Source organism: Sitophilus oryzae, unplaced genomic scaffold (assembly GCF_002938485.1).
Source record: "Sitophilus oryzae breed Bouriz unplaced genomic scaffold, Soryzae_2.0 scaffold_1396_pilon_pilon, whole genome shotgun sequence".
NCBI lineage: Eukaryota > Metazoa > Arthropoda > Insecta > Coleoptera > Curculionidae > Sitophilus > Sitophilus oryzae.
The window spans coordinates 578,714-596,858 of record NW_022146055.1 but is presented as its reverse complement, the minus strand read 5'-3'; the positions used below and the strand labels follow the sequence as shown (position 1 = coordinate 596,858).

Sequence of the window (18,145 nt, the reverse complement as noted above, 5' to 3'; positions counted from 1 at the left end):
GATATGTCATTATAATCAGAATGTCATTTTCTATCGAACAAAGTAAAAAAATACCGATGGTGCCATTTAAAAATCAAAAGTTGTAGTAATTTCCGGTGAAACAGGAAATGATCAAAAACAATTGAATACGTCAATCAATCCTAATTTATGTCATATACTAACATACCGAATATCGTTTTTTTTATCTGAAAAAAATAAAAAAGTTATAGGGGTATAATAAATTAATAATATAGCAAAACTCCCGAAAATATAGATTTTACAGTTTTAGTAATTTTCTTTCATTCGAAATACTCGAAATAAGTGATAAATCTAACTATTAAACTGCCAGTACAATTGAAATCCAAAAAATTGAAAAAAGCAAGAAATGCGAAGCCAAAATAATCACGGAGGACACACTCACCGGGAAACCACCACCAGCCGGGAAATCATTTCCACAAAGTCGTAACCGTAAATCTAGATGCACAGTTACTGTTTTCCGGTATAACTACCTGTTCTAATTTACGTAGTTTTTGATTTATATCGATTTCGTGTGTGTCCCCCTTTATTCTCTAGAGTCTATAGAGGGTCCATATCCTTTATATCACATAATTTTTTTCTATTACACTAACTTAATTAATTCCTAGATTACCGATCACTTATAGGTAATCTAGTTTTCGTGATAAACGTGTTTAAAATTTACAAACACATGATCTTGAATAAGCATTGTTAATTTGGTAAATGAATGGGGAACAATTTTAAAGTTGAAATTTGGGGTATAAGTTAACGAAAGTAGATATATTCAATCTGTTTGGATCATTTTTGTTATAAAATTTCCCAAATCTTTGTTTTTTTAAATTCAACCCTAATGTAATGTGTAATAATTATATAAATTTATTACATCATTTATATTATACAGGGTGGCGCCTCTCATATGACGCGGAGGTTCCAAGGAGAACGACAGTTTGTATTCAAATGAAAGTTTGTGAGCATATGTAGATTAATTTAAACCATTTTTGAAAAATATAGAGTTCTACAGGGTGTCCCCAAAAAAAGTTACACATCAAAGTTGTCTTTTTTTAATGAAACACCTTATATATTAATTTATTTTTGGATTCTAAAAGAAAAATAAAGATGAGTTTCATTAGAGAAGCATGTAAGGTTTTTGATATTGTTGCGGACCCGTGTGGACTCGACCTAACCTAACTATATGTCCCGCCCTCAGATGACCTTAACATTGCATTAAAGAATAGACACCGTAATGATTCATTCGTTCGAGAAGAATCGAGTCCCACTGGAATGGAGTAGTACATACGAGAACATTCGAAACCTTCTCTATGCACCTAACGATCTATGGACTATTCTAGAAATATTTAGCTGTAGGTATAAAAGCCCGCGACTGTGGCCTAGAGAGGGCAGTTATAAATAGACGAGTGCAGTTGACGCGCTAAAATTCAAAATAAATTCTTAGTTATAAATCGTTTGTAAATAGTTCTATAAGTCTTTTATCGTTATTGTTTTTGTTAATTAGTGTTAAATAAATAGTGTTTAAATAAATTGTGACTTTCTATCCACACAGAACCGACGAAAAACGTAACAATATATTTAACATTTTCTAACTATGAACGACAATTTTAAATTTCTATAAAAGCTACCTAAATTCGTATTTACCCGGTATAACCCAATATGTAGTTAAAATATCGATTGTATTTTAAATCAAATTAAAACTTCCAAAAGGTCCAAAAAGTTATACAGAGCGAGACAAAATTAATATTGAATATTAGTCACCTTTAAAAGCAAATTACTCTTTTATTTTAAATGAAACGCCCAGTATATTATTTCGACATTTAATGGGAAATTTACGTTTCTTCAAAATACTATTAAGGAGGCCTACTTCTCAAACAAAGATTTTCCTAGATATTTTCATTTTTATGATTTAGTGTCAGTAATGTTTATTATTTGATAAAATCTAGGTAGCTGTGATACGTCTGACGTTACTTCAACATAGCTGTGATATTAGTTCAACATTAATAACTAGTTATCATTTTATGTCAGTTAAAATAAAAAAAAATCTCAGAAATTTGTCAAAAATGGAAACTTATCCTACATCAGAGAGAATTGATATGATTCTCTTACCTAGTTGGTGACTGCAGTCTGCAGTATGCATTCACCAATTAATAGAATACTTAAATGTTCATAATTTATCTGGTCTTGACTTTTTTTATTGGGGTATGTTAAAGACAGTGTTTACAAAACTCGACCAATTATTGTCGACAACATGAGAGAAATGACTATTGTGACTATTTTCGACGTAGAGAACTTCACATTATGAAAATGTCTAATAGTGTAAATCACAGATAACACATAATCCAGATGGCTCCTTGCGTGTTAAAAATTGTCACCCTAATTTCACTCCAATTTGGAAAAATATTGGAGTGACATTTGAATAATCTGAAATTTTTAGATATCTTTTCTCACTTTTTTGAGAGGTTTTGCTTCTCTTGCACAGATGTCGCTTGCACTTCAGTTGCGTGGTTGCCAAACGTTATATCGAAATATATTTCATTTTATTATGAATATATAAAATTAAAGGTATACCAAATTAAAAATTATGTAATTTATAAACATGAAATAGATATGTTAAATTAATATATAAATATTTAACTTAATACGTTCATTATTATTTTATTAATTTATCGTCACACGTCATTTACCAGTTGCCTAATTACGAAAAGTTTCATATGACATTAACCTCAAAAATGATCTTTGAAAACAAACAACAACAAACAGAGCAACAAATGAACAAATAACTATACTCTGTTTTTTTTCTCAGGTAAGATTTCGACAGACGATGACAGAAGAAAAGCAGATGACGTCCCATACCAATCTATTTATTTTACTAAAAAAAGTTTCTAATAATTTTTAAGTTAACTATGGATGGGTTTAAATATAAATTCGTCATGCGTCGTCACTTGTTGTTTTTAACCAGTTTCATTGGTTTATTTCAAAAATGACAGATCGTATTTCAATTTTAGTGGTTTGACGGAACGATGAACGACAAACGGACGCCGATGCGTATGAACTCGCCTTTAGATTTTTGACGTTTGTCAAAGTCTTGCCAAATTATAGGTTATAATATTGTGACAACTTTTGTCAAATACCCTGCGTTTTGGAAGATGATGCATTTTGATTCGTGTTATTTCGTGTGTTTTGTGTCTTTTGAAGTCAAGTGGAGGAAAAATCGAGTGAAAATTAACTGTAGAACCCAGATCACAGTTTATGGTTAATACTCGCTGCCCAGGCAGAAAGTCTTATACAGATACACCAATAAAGTTACTATCAATAAAGTTCGTATACCATCTCGTCGTAGATAAGTGCATCTCGAATATGGTAGAAGGACCATACTAAACACATACTAAAAACTGGAGTAGTTGTAAAATATCGACATCACACGATAGGTAAATAATGGATTTAGTACTGCAGAAAAATAATGTCAAAAGGTACTGGTTTAAAAAAATTAAGATTAAAGTTAATTAATCAACCTGTGAGGTATAAAATTTGGTAAGTGTTATTATTAATAAAATAGTTTGTTTTATTTATGTTGTTTTATTTATTCCTGTGGAATATTACAAATTTGTATTTGTACATAAGTTATATTGATAAATATTGGTTAATTTAAGTTGGTTTTTTTTTAGTTGTTTTTTTTTTAATATATAATCATAAATGCGGGAAGTTTCATAAAGCTTGAAAGTAAGAAATAGTTCTTTTTTATATTTTTTGGTATGTGGTGTCTTGTTTTTGTTTGTTTTATATTAACACATATCGTTTTTTATTAAATAAAATAACTCGATTACATTTTTTCAGTTTTATACAGTTTTTTTCACAATATTTTGAAGTTACTTGTCAGTCAAATTTTAAATACATATATTAATTTCCTGCTATGCTTTCCAGTTGTACCAACTTATTTCTTTGTAAAATAAAATAAACTACTTTGAAATTTAAATGACAGACTCATCTATCACTGTCAAGGATCTTCTCGTTGGACAGACTATACATAATGACTGATAATGATAAGTGATAATAATAACTTTAATGATATGAAGGCTGATGAAGGTAATTATAAACATTATTTTGAGTTTGTTTAATAAAATATAGGATACAATATAACTAAGCAAAATCAAACAGTTTTAGACAACCAATACAAGATTTAGAACTTGACATCGTGATAAACAAATTGTACATTCAGGAACTCGTTTAAATATTATAGGTAAGTAATATTTTCACAAAACTAAACATTTTAGCATAAAATCACAGATAATATATAGAATATTACTTATGATAAAATGTTAAATACTGATGTATATTTATTCTAATCACATTTAAATTTAAACTCAAAATTTTCATAAAAAGAAAATGATAATTTTTCGTAAATATAAAGTAAATAATATTACATATTTCAGGTTGATTGACGAATACTCTACAGTTGATTAGAGCCCATGATGATGCGAAGATAATTAATATCACCTAACTTCAAGAAACCAGCGTAAAGAAGTTTACATTCACAACTCATCTAACCATTATAGGTAATAATTTACAAAATTAGTCATTTTTGATTATAATATTAAGGTACTTAGGTACATTTTTATCTTTAGATCAGTAATGTCGTCATAATTTAAATGAACTCACAGATAGCAATGGGGCACTGCACCGAAGCAGTATTACAAAATATGTGAAATAAAACTGTAATACAAATTGCTCTATAAAATTTAATAGAAATAAATTTATTTATGAAAATTAAGTTATGAAGTTTTATTTTTCCTAGGAAAAAAATAACATTTATATTTTGATCAATTTAGAACATTACAGTTAAAAAAATATGTGTTAGAATAACATATTTTTAATAAAATTGCAGCTTTTAATTTTTATACTTTTTTGCTTTTATATCAATAAGAACTAACGTAAGGAACAATTCATATTTATACTATGAAAACACATGCATATTTTTTGATGTTTTTAAAACCAGTGAATGATGTTGAAATATACTACACCTATTATTCTTATTAACTAACTTTAATTACAAACTTACACATTATTGTCATTGGAAATAAATTAATTTGGATATTCTATTTGTTTAGAAACTTTTTTACCTATTGTAGTTTTTTTAAAACCTACTTGATTTAAAACAAAAAAATGTCACCTGTTGTGACAAAATAAGGTCTTTTTTACTAGAAAACAATCTAGTGAGCTTTTCTAATAATACTTTATTTGATATACCATATGATCGAAAAAACGGCGTCAGCGATGGCTATGAAATGAAGATCGCTGTCATTTTAAATGTAAATTTATATGGGAAATGTCATCGATTGCCATTTCCCAGCCAACTGGACGCCTTTTTTTTTTTCGATCATGCGGTATAATATGTATTCCCATCTGTTAATCTTTTTATTTTAAGGAAGATTTAGGAAGGGTAGCTTAAAACATGTTTGTCAATCAATTATCTTTATATGTCGTTTGTAAAAATATTTTACAGTAGTAGAAAATAAAACTGTTTTTAAGGCGAACAGCTTCTTTGCTAAAATATTTTTTTGGTCCCAATACATAATGATTTACATTTTTTTTAACCTCAAATAATGAATTTTATGGAAAAATTGCAAGTCATAAAAACGTTCTAAATATACAAATCTATCCATTTTTTCCATATCGTTGCTCCAGTTTTTTGTCAAATTAACGAATATTAGAAATAGTTTATTTCAACCTCTTCAGCTTATTTTAAAAATGTTGACAAATAACAAAGAATACACCCCTTAAAGTTTCGCATTTGTCTTGATATACTCTGTATAAGACAACAGTAAATAACTTGTAATATAACTTCGAAATATAAATTTGAAATTAAAATAATGATTTGTTCATAAGTGATTTACGTTTTATTAATTTTGATTTTTTTTTTCTTAAATTTAATTTAAAAGTGATTTACGTTATTTATTAATTGAAACGTTTAAAATTTGAATATACGTTCAAAATTTTTTTTACAATAAATTTGTTTATGATAAATAATTTTATAATAAAAATATGACCGAATTTCCTGGAACGTTTGCCAAATTTGTACATATGAAAACCTAGCTTTACCACTTATCACAGAAAATCTCTATTCCTTCCCTTATCACAGAATAATACAGGAACGAACCATATGCGACAAAGATAGAAGATTTAGATATGTCGTTACTGTTTTTTTGTTTTTAATGGATATTTTAAAAGCCGGGTAATATATGGTAATCTGTGATGGTAATATACTATATACCTTTGACTGTCTTTGATTACAACTGTGCGATTAGTGATAATTATTATTAAAATGTCTGGTAATAAGTGTCAATTTTACAATTGTGAGATTTCTCGGAAATCAGGTGTACATGTGTTTAAGTTTCATGCGTCAAGTCAAGAGATCCTAATTTATGTACAAAATGGATAGAAAATTGTGAGTTCATTCATATAGAATTTTTTTGCACATTTTGTATGTAAAAATACGGCGTTACCTTAGAAATGGTGATCGATGGCTTTTACCATATACCGTATATTCGAAGAAAAAACGGCGTCAGCGATGGCTATGAAATGAAGATCGCTGTCATTTGATATGTAAAATTATATGGGGAATGTCATCGATCGTCATTTCCAAACCAATCGGACGCCGTTTTTTTTTCGATCGTAGGGTATAATTTAACACATTAAGAGTTGTCCATCATTATATTTCTATATCTATGCAAAGTTTACGATGGATAAATCAAGTAATATTAAGTGGATACAAATTATAAATGAATCAGTGAATATAAACTGTTATAAATTATAAGTAGGTAATGCAGTTAGTGAATATACCGTACGATAGAAAAAAAAGGCATGGGAGTGGGCTTGGAAATGAAGATCGCTGTCGTTTAATAGGTATGTAAAATTATATGATAAATCTTATCGATTGTCACTTCCAAATCAACATGACATGCATCTGTACATCATTAATCTCACGACTAGAGTTTCCTGAAATCCCGAACTCCCAGGATCCCGGCGGCGTGTATGTTTATCTCCGAAATCCCGATATTAAATTCCGGGATCCCGAAAATCCCATAAAATTTAAATGTCCAATCTAAAATGATTCGACTTTATACACCTTTCAAAGATCAACAAAACAAAGTAAAATTCATATTTAGTAAGTAAAAAAATGCAGTTTCAGACAATAGTTTGGTTTGGTTTGGTCGAGTTTTGTTAACACTGTCTAGTCTGGGCTTTTTTATTTGATATATGTTAATAAATAAAAAGCCCAGACTAGATAAAATCAGGAGCTAACTAATAGAATCATATCAATTCTCTCTGATGTAGGATAAGTTTCTATTTTCGGAAAATTTCTTAGATTTTTTTTTTGTTTCAACTGACGAACTGACACAAAATGATAACTAGTTGCTAAAGTTGAACTAATTTGACAGCTATGTTGAAGTAACGTCAGACATATCACAGCCACCCTAGATTTTATCAAATAATAAAGATCTATTCACACTAAATCATAGAAATGAAAATATCTAGGAAAATCTTTGTTTGAGGGGTAGGCCGGCAACTTTAATAGTATTTGGAAGTGACATGAATTTCCCATTGAATATCGGAATAATATTCTGGGTGATTCAATTAAACTAAAGGAGTTATACAGGGTGGGTAATAAAGGAGTTATACAGGTTATACCAATGTTCAGCATTAATTTTGCCCCACCCTGTATAACTTTATGGGTCAGGGTTTAATTTGATTTAAAGTGCAATAGAGTAAATTCCAATTTAGGTAGTTTTTCTTGAAATTTAAAAATTGTTCTTCAAAATCTTAAGTAAGTCTAAAACCTTACATTTCAGTCATATACTTCCCTAATAAAATACACCTTTATTTTTCTCTTAGAATCTAAAAATTAATTAATAAAGGGGGTATTCCGTTACAAAAAAACACAAATTTGATGTGTAACTTTTTTTGGGGACACCCTGTAGAACGCTCTATATTTTTAAAACGTGCGCAGAATTAACTTACATATGCTCACAAAATTTCATTTTAATACGAACTGGTCGTTCTCCTTGGAGCCTCCGAGTCGTATGAGAGGCGCCACCCTGTATAATTTTTATATAGTTGCACTTTAATAAATTGTTAGTTAAAACTAACAGTCCTACGAGTGTGGAATTTTGTACAGGTGGATTTTGGACATTTATCTCCTAAGAGAGTGAAATAAGGGATGAAAATTTGTACAACATTTGTTAAAATCGGGTTTAGAAGTATGAAATTCTGTTTGTTCCTTATGTAACGTAATTAAGCAACAACAAGCAATTTTTTTCAGAACGTCCACACCTCATTTCACCCCGTTAGAGGGCGAATTTCCAAAAATTGTTCCTGAGTGCTAAATTACGTTACATAAGGAACGTCTGCGCAAAATTTCATACTTCCAAAACCGATTTTAATGAATTTTTGTACAAATTTTCATCCCTTAATTCTTATGGGGCGAATGCCTAAAATTCGCTTCTGAGTACTCACTTTCATCACTTGAGGAACCTCTGTGCAAATTTTCATACTTCTAGGACAGATTTTTTTCAGAAAGTTCACCCCTCATTTCACCCCCTTAGAGGGAAAATTTCGAAAAATTGCTTCTTAGTGCTAAATTACCTTATATAAGGAACGTCTGCGAACAATTTTATACTTCTAAAACCGATTTTAACAAATTTTTGTACATATTTTCATCCCTTATTTCTTAAGGGATGAATGCCCAAAATTCGCTTCTGAGTATAACTTTCATCACTTGATGAACCTCTGTGCAAATTTTCATACTTCTAGGACAGATTTTTTTTCAGAACGTTCACCCTTCATTTCACCCCCTTAGAGGGAAAATTTCCTAAAATTGCCTCTTAGTGCTAAATTAAGTTACATAAGGAACGTCTACGCAGAATTTCATACTTCTAAAACCGATTTTGACAAATTTTTATACCAATTTTCATCCCTTATTTCTTAGGGGATGAATGTCCAAAATTCGTTTCTGAGTACTCACTTTCGTCGCTTAATTAACAATTTCCAAATTTCAAACTCCTCGGACTAATTTTAAAAAAATATGCAAAATTTCACCCCCAGTTTCACCCCTTAGTAGAAGAATTTCCTAAAATCGCTTTGTATAATCGAACTGTTAAGTTACGCTACTTAAGGCACCTCTGTGCAAAATTTCGTAGTCCTAGGACATGCTTTTTTTGTATACAAAAGTACCCCCCATATCACCCCCTTAACGAGCGAATTTCCAAAAATTGCCCCTTAGTGTTTAATTACGTCAGTCAAGGAGCACTCGTGAAAAATTTCATACATACTAAAATTTTTATTCAGCTTTTCATCCCTAATTTCACCCCCTTAGCGGTCGAATTTTCAAAAAATCCCTTCTTAGTGCTCATTTACATCACTTAAGGAACCTATATGCCAAATTTTATTTATTACTATATAGATAACCTTTACCCTTATTTTCAGCTAATGAATATTAAGAGACAAATAATAAAAATAAAATCTAAATTATAAATTTCATGGCTATAAATAGCATATATATGCATCTAGAAATTCTGACTTTCAAACATCCACTGCGACTAGTATTTTCATATCCAATTGTCTAGTATTAAAGTCCGAATATACATTTTCCCTGGGTTTGACCGGGAATTTGCTTATAAATGTGAACAACCGGCTACGTCGCTTCACATCGCGTAGCCGTGGTGTGGCTCCAAATTCGTTCGTTTTAAAAATATTATTAGATTTGGCTATAGGCGTCCTCTGTATCATTAATAGGGAACTGTCTCATCGAAAACATGCTGTTCCGTAAGCAATGGCCATCTGGATTATATGTTATCTGTGTGTAAATGTAAAATTCCAGACAAAATGGAATTTTACACATATTTGTGTGGCATAAAAATAACCAATGGTCTAATGTGTATTTTTAAATATTTTATATCAATGTTTCACTAGATACTTACTTAATATAATATAGATAATAGAGTTCAATTAAGATACTTACTTAATCTTAATTATCTCAGTAAATTTAGCTAAATTTTGTTCTATTTACTTAAGGACAACTGGCAGTAAGCGCCATTAAAAAATAAAGAAGAGTACGAGCCAAGTAAATGACGTCTAGGGCTTGACCTCGTCAAAATTATCTACGATTGTCATTTCCCAGCTGTCTTTAACGTCTTTTTTTTCGATCGTATCGTATTTTTTGATGTGAAGGCATTTATTTAATAATAAAATATAGATAGTACCTTTAAAATATATAAAATATATATTTTATTATTAATATAAATGGAAGATATAAAGAAATTTTATGTAAATGTTCCATATTTTCTGTTAAACATCGCTTTTATTCAGTAAAGGAGAAGAAAAGGGAAAACACGAAGCCAGTTCGCGGTATAACGTTATTCTCGATTTAAAGTCGATTCCGTTTGGCTTTAAAATCGAATATTGCAACGGAAATAAAACGTTGCGCACGTTTAACCGCATCCAGGGCCGTATAATTTATTTTCCCGTTTGCCTTTTTCCGTAAATTTTCCTCTTCGCTTGTCGAGCCGGAGACAAACAAACGAACGAAATTGATTTGTTTGTCATTTTCGATAAGGCATCCGTCTAATTTCAAAACAGTCAGCGGCCAATTTCCCCCTTGGCTCTTCTTTTGTTCGAAGGTTAGATCTTAGGGAATATGACAAATAGACACCCTGTTGTATCCCTGCTTAGATTAATTAGATTATAATATTAGTTTTAGGAAAGTTTTGAGTTACGCCACTGTTAAAATTTGGTTGTGCATCTAAAAGACGATCTATAACCAGTTTTTCCCACTATAAAGAGCTTTTAAAAACATTCTTTACCCTTAAAAGCAATTAATCGCCGGACCAGCGTCCTCCAGGCTTATTCGCTCACACGCTCACCTACACACTAGAAACTTACTCTTTATTTTCAACTGTCGAGAGACACACTCTCAAACTCTTCCAAGATGAGTCTTTTATTTTCGACGCGCTCATTACTTTTAGTTCTAAGTTTTTAGGGTTCCGTACCTAAAGGATAAAAACGGGAACCCTATTACTAAGCCCGCGGTTACATTGGACGCGGGTCCGTGCGTTTTTTTATACGTGCGAGCTCTGACGGAATTTACTCGCACGACTATTTTATTGTAGTGGTTACATTAGATACGCGTTCATGGTGTCCTGTGTGTCGAGTTTGTCAAAACAAGAGCCACTATTTTGATTCTGTAAGGATATAATATTAAAATAACTACTTAGGAAAAATGATGAAAATATTTGGTAAATGATTTATATGGAAGAAGAGGAGAAGAAAATGAATATATAAAACATTTCGTCAATTATTAAGACAGCAACCGATCAATTTTTTTTAATATTTTAGGTCTCTCCATCAACATTAATATAATAGCCTAAATAAAAGTAAACCTGGTATTCAAAAATAGTCAAATTTTTCAGGAATGTATTGGGATCAGAGAAGAAATATTCGAACGCTCGGACGTGCACGTATTAAATAAAAAATCGGTAAAAAACTTTTAAGTTAAACGGTTTTATCTTATGTGCACTGAAAACTAGAAAATAATAATAACAATTAGGTATTTTGAACTTCTAGTTCAGAAATATTTTAGTACTAGGCAGAATAGCTTTTAGGCATATTAAAATAAAATAAAAACGTGGGGCCCATTAACTATTGCTGTAATACTTTCTTCTATACTAAGTGTGGATTGCATCGACTTACTATAATCGTAACTGGAGATTTTGACAATCAATAACCAGCCGTGGCGGCTTCACCAGCGAACGCCGAGCTCATGATCTACCAAAGTATAAAGATATGCTTTGCCATAGGTAGGATTTCAGAGGGGCCCCACGTTTTTATTTTAGTCTAATATGCCTAAAAGCTATTCTGCCTAGTACTAAAATATTTCTGAACTAGAAGTTCAAAATACCTAATTGTTATTATTATTTTCTAGTTGTCAGTGCACATAAGATAAAACCGTTTAACTTAAAAGTTTTTTTACCGATTTTTTATTTTCTAGTTTTTAGTATTTAACGGAAATGCCTACCGAATATTCCTCATTCTATTTAATTCATTTAGTGCATCATTATTACATGGTTTTTTACCTGATAATTTATTACAATCTGACGCTAACAACTCTCTCTGTCTGTCGCGTTCTGATGCTAGCCTAGACTCATGACGCTCAGGTGTTTCTGACGCTAACAACTCTCTTTGTCTCTCTCGTTGTGATGCCAGCCTAGACTCATGACGCTCAGGTGTTTCTGCCGCTAACAACTCTTTCTGTCTGTCACGTTGTGATGCTAGCCTGGACTCATGACGCTCAGGTGTTTCTGACTCTACCAGCTGCCTTTGTCTCTCACGTTGTGCTATTAACCTGGCATCATGTTGCTCAGGTGTTTCTGTTGCTAACCGTTCTGTTCGTTTCTGTAGTCGACTATAGGTTTCATTTTCACTTTCTTTTGCACGTTTCGTTCTATACTTTTCTTTCGCATTTTCGAGCCTTCTTTTTCGTTGTGTACCAGTTTCGGTTTTATTTTTGTTTGTTTTTTTATTTATTGTTTCCATGTTGTTCCCACGAGTAATGGACATTTTAACGGTCGACCCCCCCAGAGGTCCAGTAGAGGGGCAAGGCTATAATATGCAACAAGAGGCGCCCAATCTTGAGGGGAAAACGCTTGTGACATTACATTTTTAGCCACCCTAATGCCATACAGTCCTCAGCACGTTTTAACTTATTACCTTAACTTGGGTGGTAAAGCTACCGCTAACTACGTAGGTACATCTAATCACCTATTTTTTTTTTATCTGTCCTTCTAACGTCACACAATCTTGGACACAACTGTTCTGGACACGACTACTCATGCCCTCACCTAATACGCCATTTTGTAACGACGTCCATCTTGGATTTTAAATTTTGTCATAATCACAGTATTCTACTAGTGTAGCCCTTTCATTTGATACCCATATTGAGGGGGTTGTGGAAAAATGTGAAATCCGCCATTTTGTACCGGCGGCCATCTTAGATTTACAATGTTATTGATATTACTATATTGTATTGTCATCGGAACTAAAGGTGTGTACCAAATTTCAGATCAATCTGACAACAGGAAGGTACTTAAATTTCAATTTCTAATTTTGACCCAAATAAACAAACAAATAAATAAATACCATACGGGTCGAGGTAAATAAAACCGTTTAAAAAAAACAAACCAGTTTGTTTTCATCCGACTAACGGAAATTGACGTACGTGCACAGACGCGCAAACTCCGATGCAATGTAACCGCCTGCGTAGATATCATTTGTTTGTTTTTTTGCTGCGTGCACGTCCGTGCACGTACGACCAAATAAACCGCACGGACACGCATCCAATGTAACCACGGGCTGAGACTTTGCTGTCCGTCCGTCCGCCCGTCCGTCCGTCTGTCACAAAGGTCTATCTTATGAACCGTTATAGCTAGACAGTTGAAATTTTTACAGATAATGTATCTATGTTGCCGCTATAAGAACAAATACTAAAAACAGAATTAAATAAATGTTTATAAATAAAAAAGTACTTTCACTAAACATTATCTTTTAAGTAAGAATTTTACATAGAATCTTTCAAGTCCTCGGTGGCCGCGTGGTTAAAGCGTTAGGACTTTACGCTGCTATGACGTTGGAGCCGTAGTAAAGTAAGGCAGGTTCGAATCCTAGTCAATGCGACTTTTTTTTTAATCGTTTTTTTTTAAATTTTACATATTTATTTTTATTTTATACATATTTATTATTGATTAATACAATTTTTAGTAATGTGTTTCTTCATTTTTTCTTAAATTACTTATACGCGCATTCAAAATTTCAGCTAAATCGGAAAAAATATTATAATAATATAGTGTCTAATGTTGTATAGATAAAATGAATGGTACGGAACCGTTCGTACGCGAGTCCGACTCGCACTTGACAATTTTTTTTAAGTTTACTTTCAAATTAATTGTCAAAGATTTATTAAATAAAATATTTAATACAGAAGAAGTGTTATTAAAAAGGAACTCTGCTAATATTGAGATTGCTTCTTATGTTGAGGATCCTTATAATGTTGAGGTTTCCTCTGCTTCTTCTTCATTATTTTTGTTTTTCCTTTAGTATTTTTTTAATTCAATACTTATAGACGAAAATACCTTCCTATTCTGTCAAATACTTGCTAATACGTCTCGTAAACGTTGACTTGCACTTTAACGTTGTTGTGGTTCACTTCAAAACATCGTTTGTGCGTGTGAACGATGCTTTAGCTCGGATATCATCAAAGTGACTCAAAAAGTACTTTTTAAGAAGAAGAATCAGAAGAAACCTCAACATTAGAAGGATCCACTTTCCAAGGAACCAAAGTAAGTTTTCTTCTGCAGAAGAAGAAGCAGAAGAAACCTCAACATTAGAAGGATCCTCAACATAAGAAGCAATCTCAATATTAGAGTTCCTTACAACCCGTTATCCGATCAAAAGCTTTAGTGGAATAAATTAGTGGTTTCAATTACACTTTACATTTTAATTTACGATCATTCACAATGTCTAAAAAACCCAATTAAAATTAATAGAATATCCTAGCAACAGCTTACAGTAGTCAGTTGTATCTATAGAGAATGTTTAATATTTACCTTTTAAAACAATAAACTTTTTCTAACCACAATTTTTCTTGGTGGATGATAAGCAAAGGCCAAAATGACATTCATCGCAAATTTTGAAGTGTAATTGGTGGAAAAGTCAAACGTTTGTTAACTTTTTGTTCTAATTGAAATTTACTACCACTAATTTTGAAGTTCTGAATGCTTACAAATTAGAGGAACAAATTTCTACGCTAATTGAAACCACTAATTTATTCCACTAATTTGGAAGTTCTGGAATTGGAATGAAGCTTAACTTAACTGCGTAACCAATTTTAAAGTTTTATCATTTATACTGAGCCCAGTATCTTTATTCTATAATATTGTTTTGTTTAGTTAAAATAAAAGATCTTATCAGAGGTTGTTTAATAAAAATAAGAGTTTCGAGACCAGGAAGTGTATTCGAAGCCATTTATGTCTTTAGATATAGATGCAAACTGTCATCAGTTTGACAATGACTGAAGAATACAAGGACCATTTCCATTTCTCCATTTTTTTGGAGGTAACGAATGACTCATCAGCTGGTCATCAACGACAATTTTAGCGATTTTTAATAGTTTGTGTGTTGTGTGTAGTGAACTTTGAATAAATTTATTACAATGGTGATTAGTTTTTCAGCCCTTTCAAGTGTAAAAGCCGCAGCGATAAGAAAGAGCCAGGAGTTACGTTTCATAGGTAAATAAACAATCCACTCCATCTTTTTGGCGTTTTCTTATCGAATTCGATAATTATTATGTATGATATGTGCAGCCCCAGAGCAATTTACAGCAACATTAGAAGAAATCTTCCATCAACTGGACAACAAAGGATTAAAAATAGGTGGAGAATATCTTAATCTTAACCATCTAAAATTCGCTGATGACATATTCCTAATTGCCAATAGTCCTGAAGAACTACAAACACACATCAATAAACTAAATACAGCCAGCAATAAAGTGGGTCTCAAAATCAAAATGATTGTAGCAAAAACTAAAGTAATGTACAACGAACTAGTGGAAGGAAAAGACATTCTAGTAAATAACACAACACTGGAAATAGTAGAAGAATATACAGGGTGTCCCAGAAATAAGTGCAAATATTTTAAGGGGTGGTAGATCTCGATAAAAGAAACATATTTTTTCTTTATCGTTTTTCAAATAAATCCAAAATAACGGAGTTATTTTACTTTGAAAATTAAAAAAAAAATGATTTTTTGCTAAAATTTTGAGAACCACTGGATCTTTTCTGGATTTTCTTTCTTGTGAATTTAATCTAATACCTATGTTGCCATATTATCAAGAAATTATGTTTTTAACTAAAAACTAAAAAAAATTCTAAAAAATTTTTCAAAACATTTCGAATTTTCAAATTTTTTTTTTCGCGAAAAAAAACTCATAGGCGTGTTTCTGGGGTTGAACTATACTACCAGTTAAAATATTTGCACTTATTTCTGGGACACCCTGTATATATTTGGGACAACTAGTACACAGTTCGGGATCTCGACTACCAGAAATCAAGAGAAGCATTAAGTTAGCATGGAGTACTTATGGAAGAAACTGAATCATATTCAAATTTAGAATGCCACTCTATTTAAAGAAGAAAACATTCGACGAATGTGTACTAACAGGCATGCGAAACCTGGACACTTAAAATAGACATCATAAGGAAATTGCAGGTCGCACAGCGCTCATTGGAACGAGATATGCTGGGAATAATCCAGGGAGGCCGTAAAAGAACAGAGTGGATACCACAAAAGACCCAGGAATGGCAACCACCCTCAAATGGCAATGGGCAGGACACCTGGCAAGAAGAACGGACAATAGATGGACCACAAAAATTATAGAGATGGAACCATGATATTAGGAAATTAGCAGGGATAACTTGGGCCTGCATAGCCAACAATAGACAACAATGGCAAAGCCAACTGCTAAGAGAATATGTGAGGGAGTCTACACCATAATTGGAAATGGTCGAATAAGCTGAAAATGATGATGATGATGATGCTATAAGTCAATACTAGTTTTGTACCTTTTGTTAACATTTTAATACGTTTTTTTCGTAATTAATAGGTATGATACCACTGACTTATAAAAAATATAAATATAGTCTATCCAACGATAAAATCATTGACAGTGATTTGTCTCTGTCATTATAATTTCAAAGTAGTTTATTTTATTTTAAAAAGAAATAAGTTGGTAGAATTGGAACGAATAGCAGACTGGCAGAAAATTAATTTAAAATTTGAGTGACAAGTGATTGATTACTTCAAAATATTGTGAAAAAAAACTGTATAAAACGGAAAAAATCTCATCGAGTTATTTTATTAAAAAAACAGTGCCTTTTGACATTATCTCTCTGCCGTACTAAAATTTATTATTTACCTATCGTGTGATTTTACAGATACTCTAGTTTTTGGTACAATATAGGTACGAGATGTATACAAACTTTATTTGTGGCTAATACAACTCTCTGGCAAACTGTGTCTCTGGCGATCTCTGGGCAGCAAATATTAACTGTAAACTATGGTCAACACTTAGTTTTCCTCCACTTAATTTTAAAAAACACAAAACACACTTAATAACACAGTCCAAAATCCAAAATGCTAGAAATGTTTCGTTTCTATTTGATATAATTTGACATAAAATTATAACCTATAATTTGGCAAGAGTTTGACAACTCTCAAAAATTTTAAGGCGAGTTCACACGCATCGGTGTCCGTGTGTCGTTCATCGTTCCGTCAAACCAATAATAATTGAAATACGATCTGTCATTTTTTAAATAAACCAATAAAACAGGTGAAAAACAACAAGAGACGACGCATGACGGATTTATAAATAAACCCATCCATAGCTAACTTAAAAAATATTAAAAACTTTTTTTAGTGAAATCTTTGAATAAGAAGACTAAGGAAGGAGCATAATGCTATCCATGTATTCATGCATGGTGGGCGGAAAAGCCACCATAAAAGCTCTCTAGGGTGGGGATCCTTGACAGTTCTGTTTGACGATTCATTTGACACATTTGAATTTGATTTGAAATTTTGTGGATTTGTCAGTCTTTACCGAGCTTATTTTATGTTATTTATTATTTATTCTACTACTGATAGTTGTATAAAGGTAGTAAATCTAGATGGAAATTGTGGCAGAACTTAAATTAACAGTGACACTATCGCGATTTATCGAAAAAAGACTCTAAAATAGTTGGTTGTGTAGCGTGCGGTAGATCTCGGCAAAAATTGAGTGAAATAATGGAACAACTTTTCGCTAGTAAGTGACTATATAATATACATACGTGTAGTAAACCGATCATTTATGAAATTCACTTAAATTAACTAAATTATATATTTTTCTTGCATTTTAGCTTTTATTTATTACTTGTCAAAGATTAGATGTCAAAGAATTTAGATACGTTAATTTGACTTACCTGCTTCAGTAGCGTATCGGATGTTTGTGTTAATAAATACTTATTATAACTTATCTATTTTATTAGAATTATATATTTTT

The 18,145-nt window shown here is 31.5% G+C and overlaps 1 protein-coding gene and 1 long non-coding RNA gene across 5 annotated transcripts in view; both read left to right on the top strand.

Annotated features, from left to right (window-relative positions):
* Positions 1–18,145, top strand: part of LOC115875802 — a 165,754-nt gene that overhangs the window by 52,493 nt on the left and 95,116 nt on the right. The window lies entirely within an intron of this gene.
* On the top strand, positions 4,028–5,102 carry LOC115875804. Of its 2 annotated transcripts, XR_004049054.1 has the most exons (4): positions 4,028–4,089; positions 4,162–4,243; positions 4,437–4,559; positions 4,629–5,102. It is a non-coding gene; the product is annotated as an uncharacterized LOC115875804 (long non-coding RNA). The 2 variants fall into 2 exon arrangements; XR_004049053.1 differs by having other exon boundaries at positions 4,030–4,243.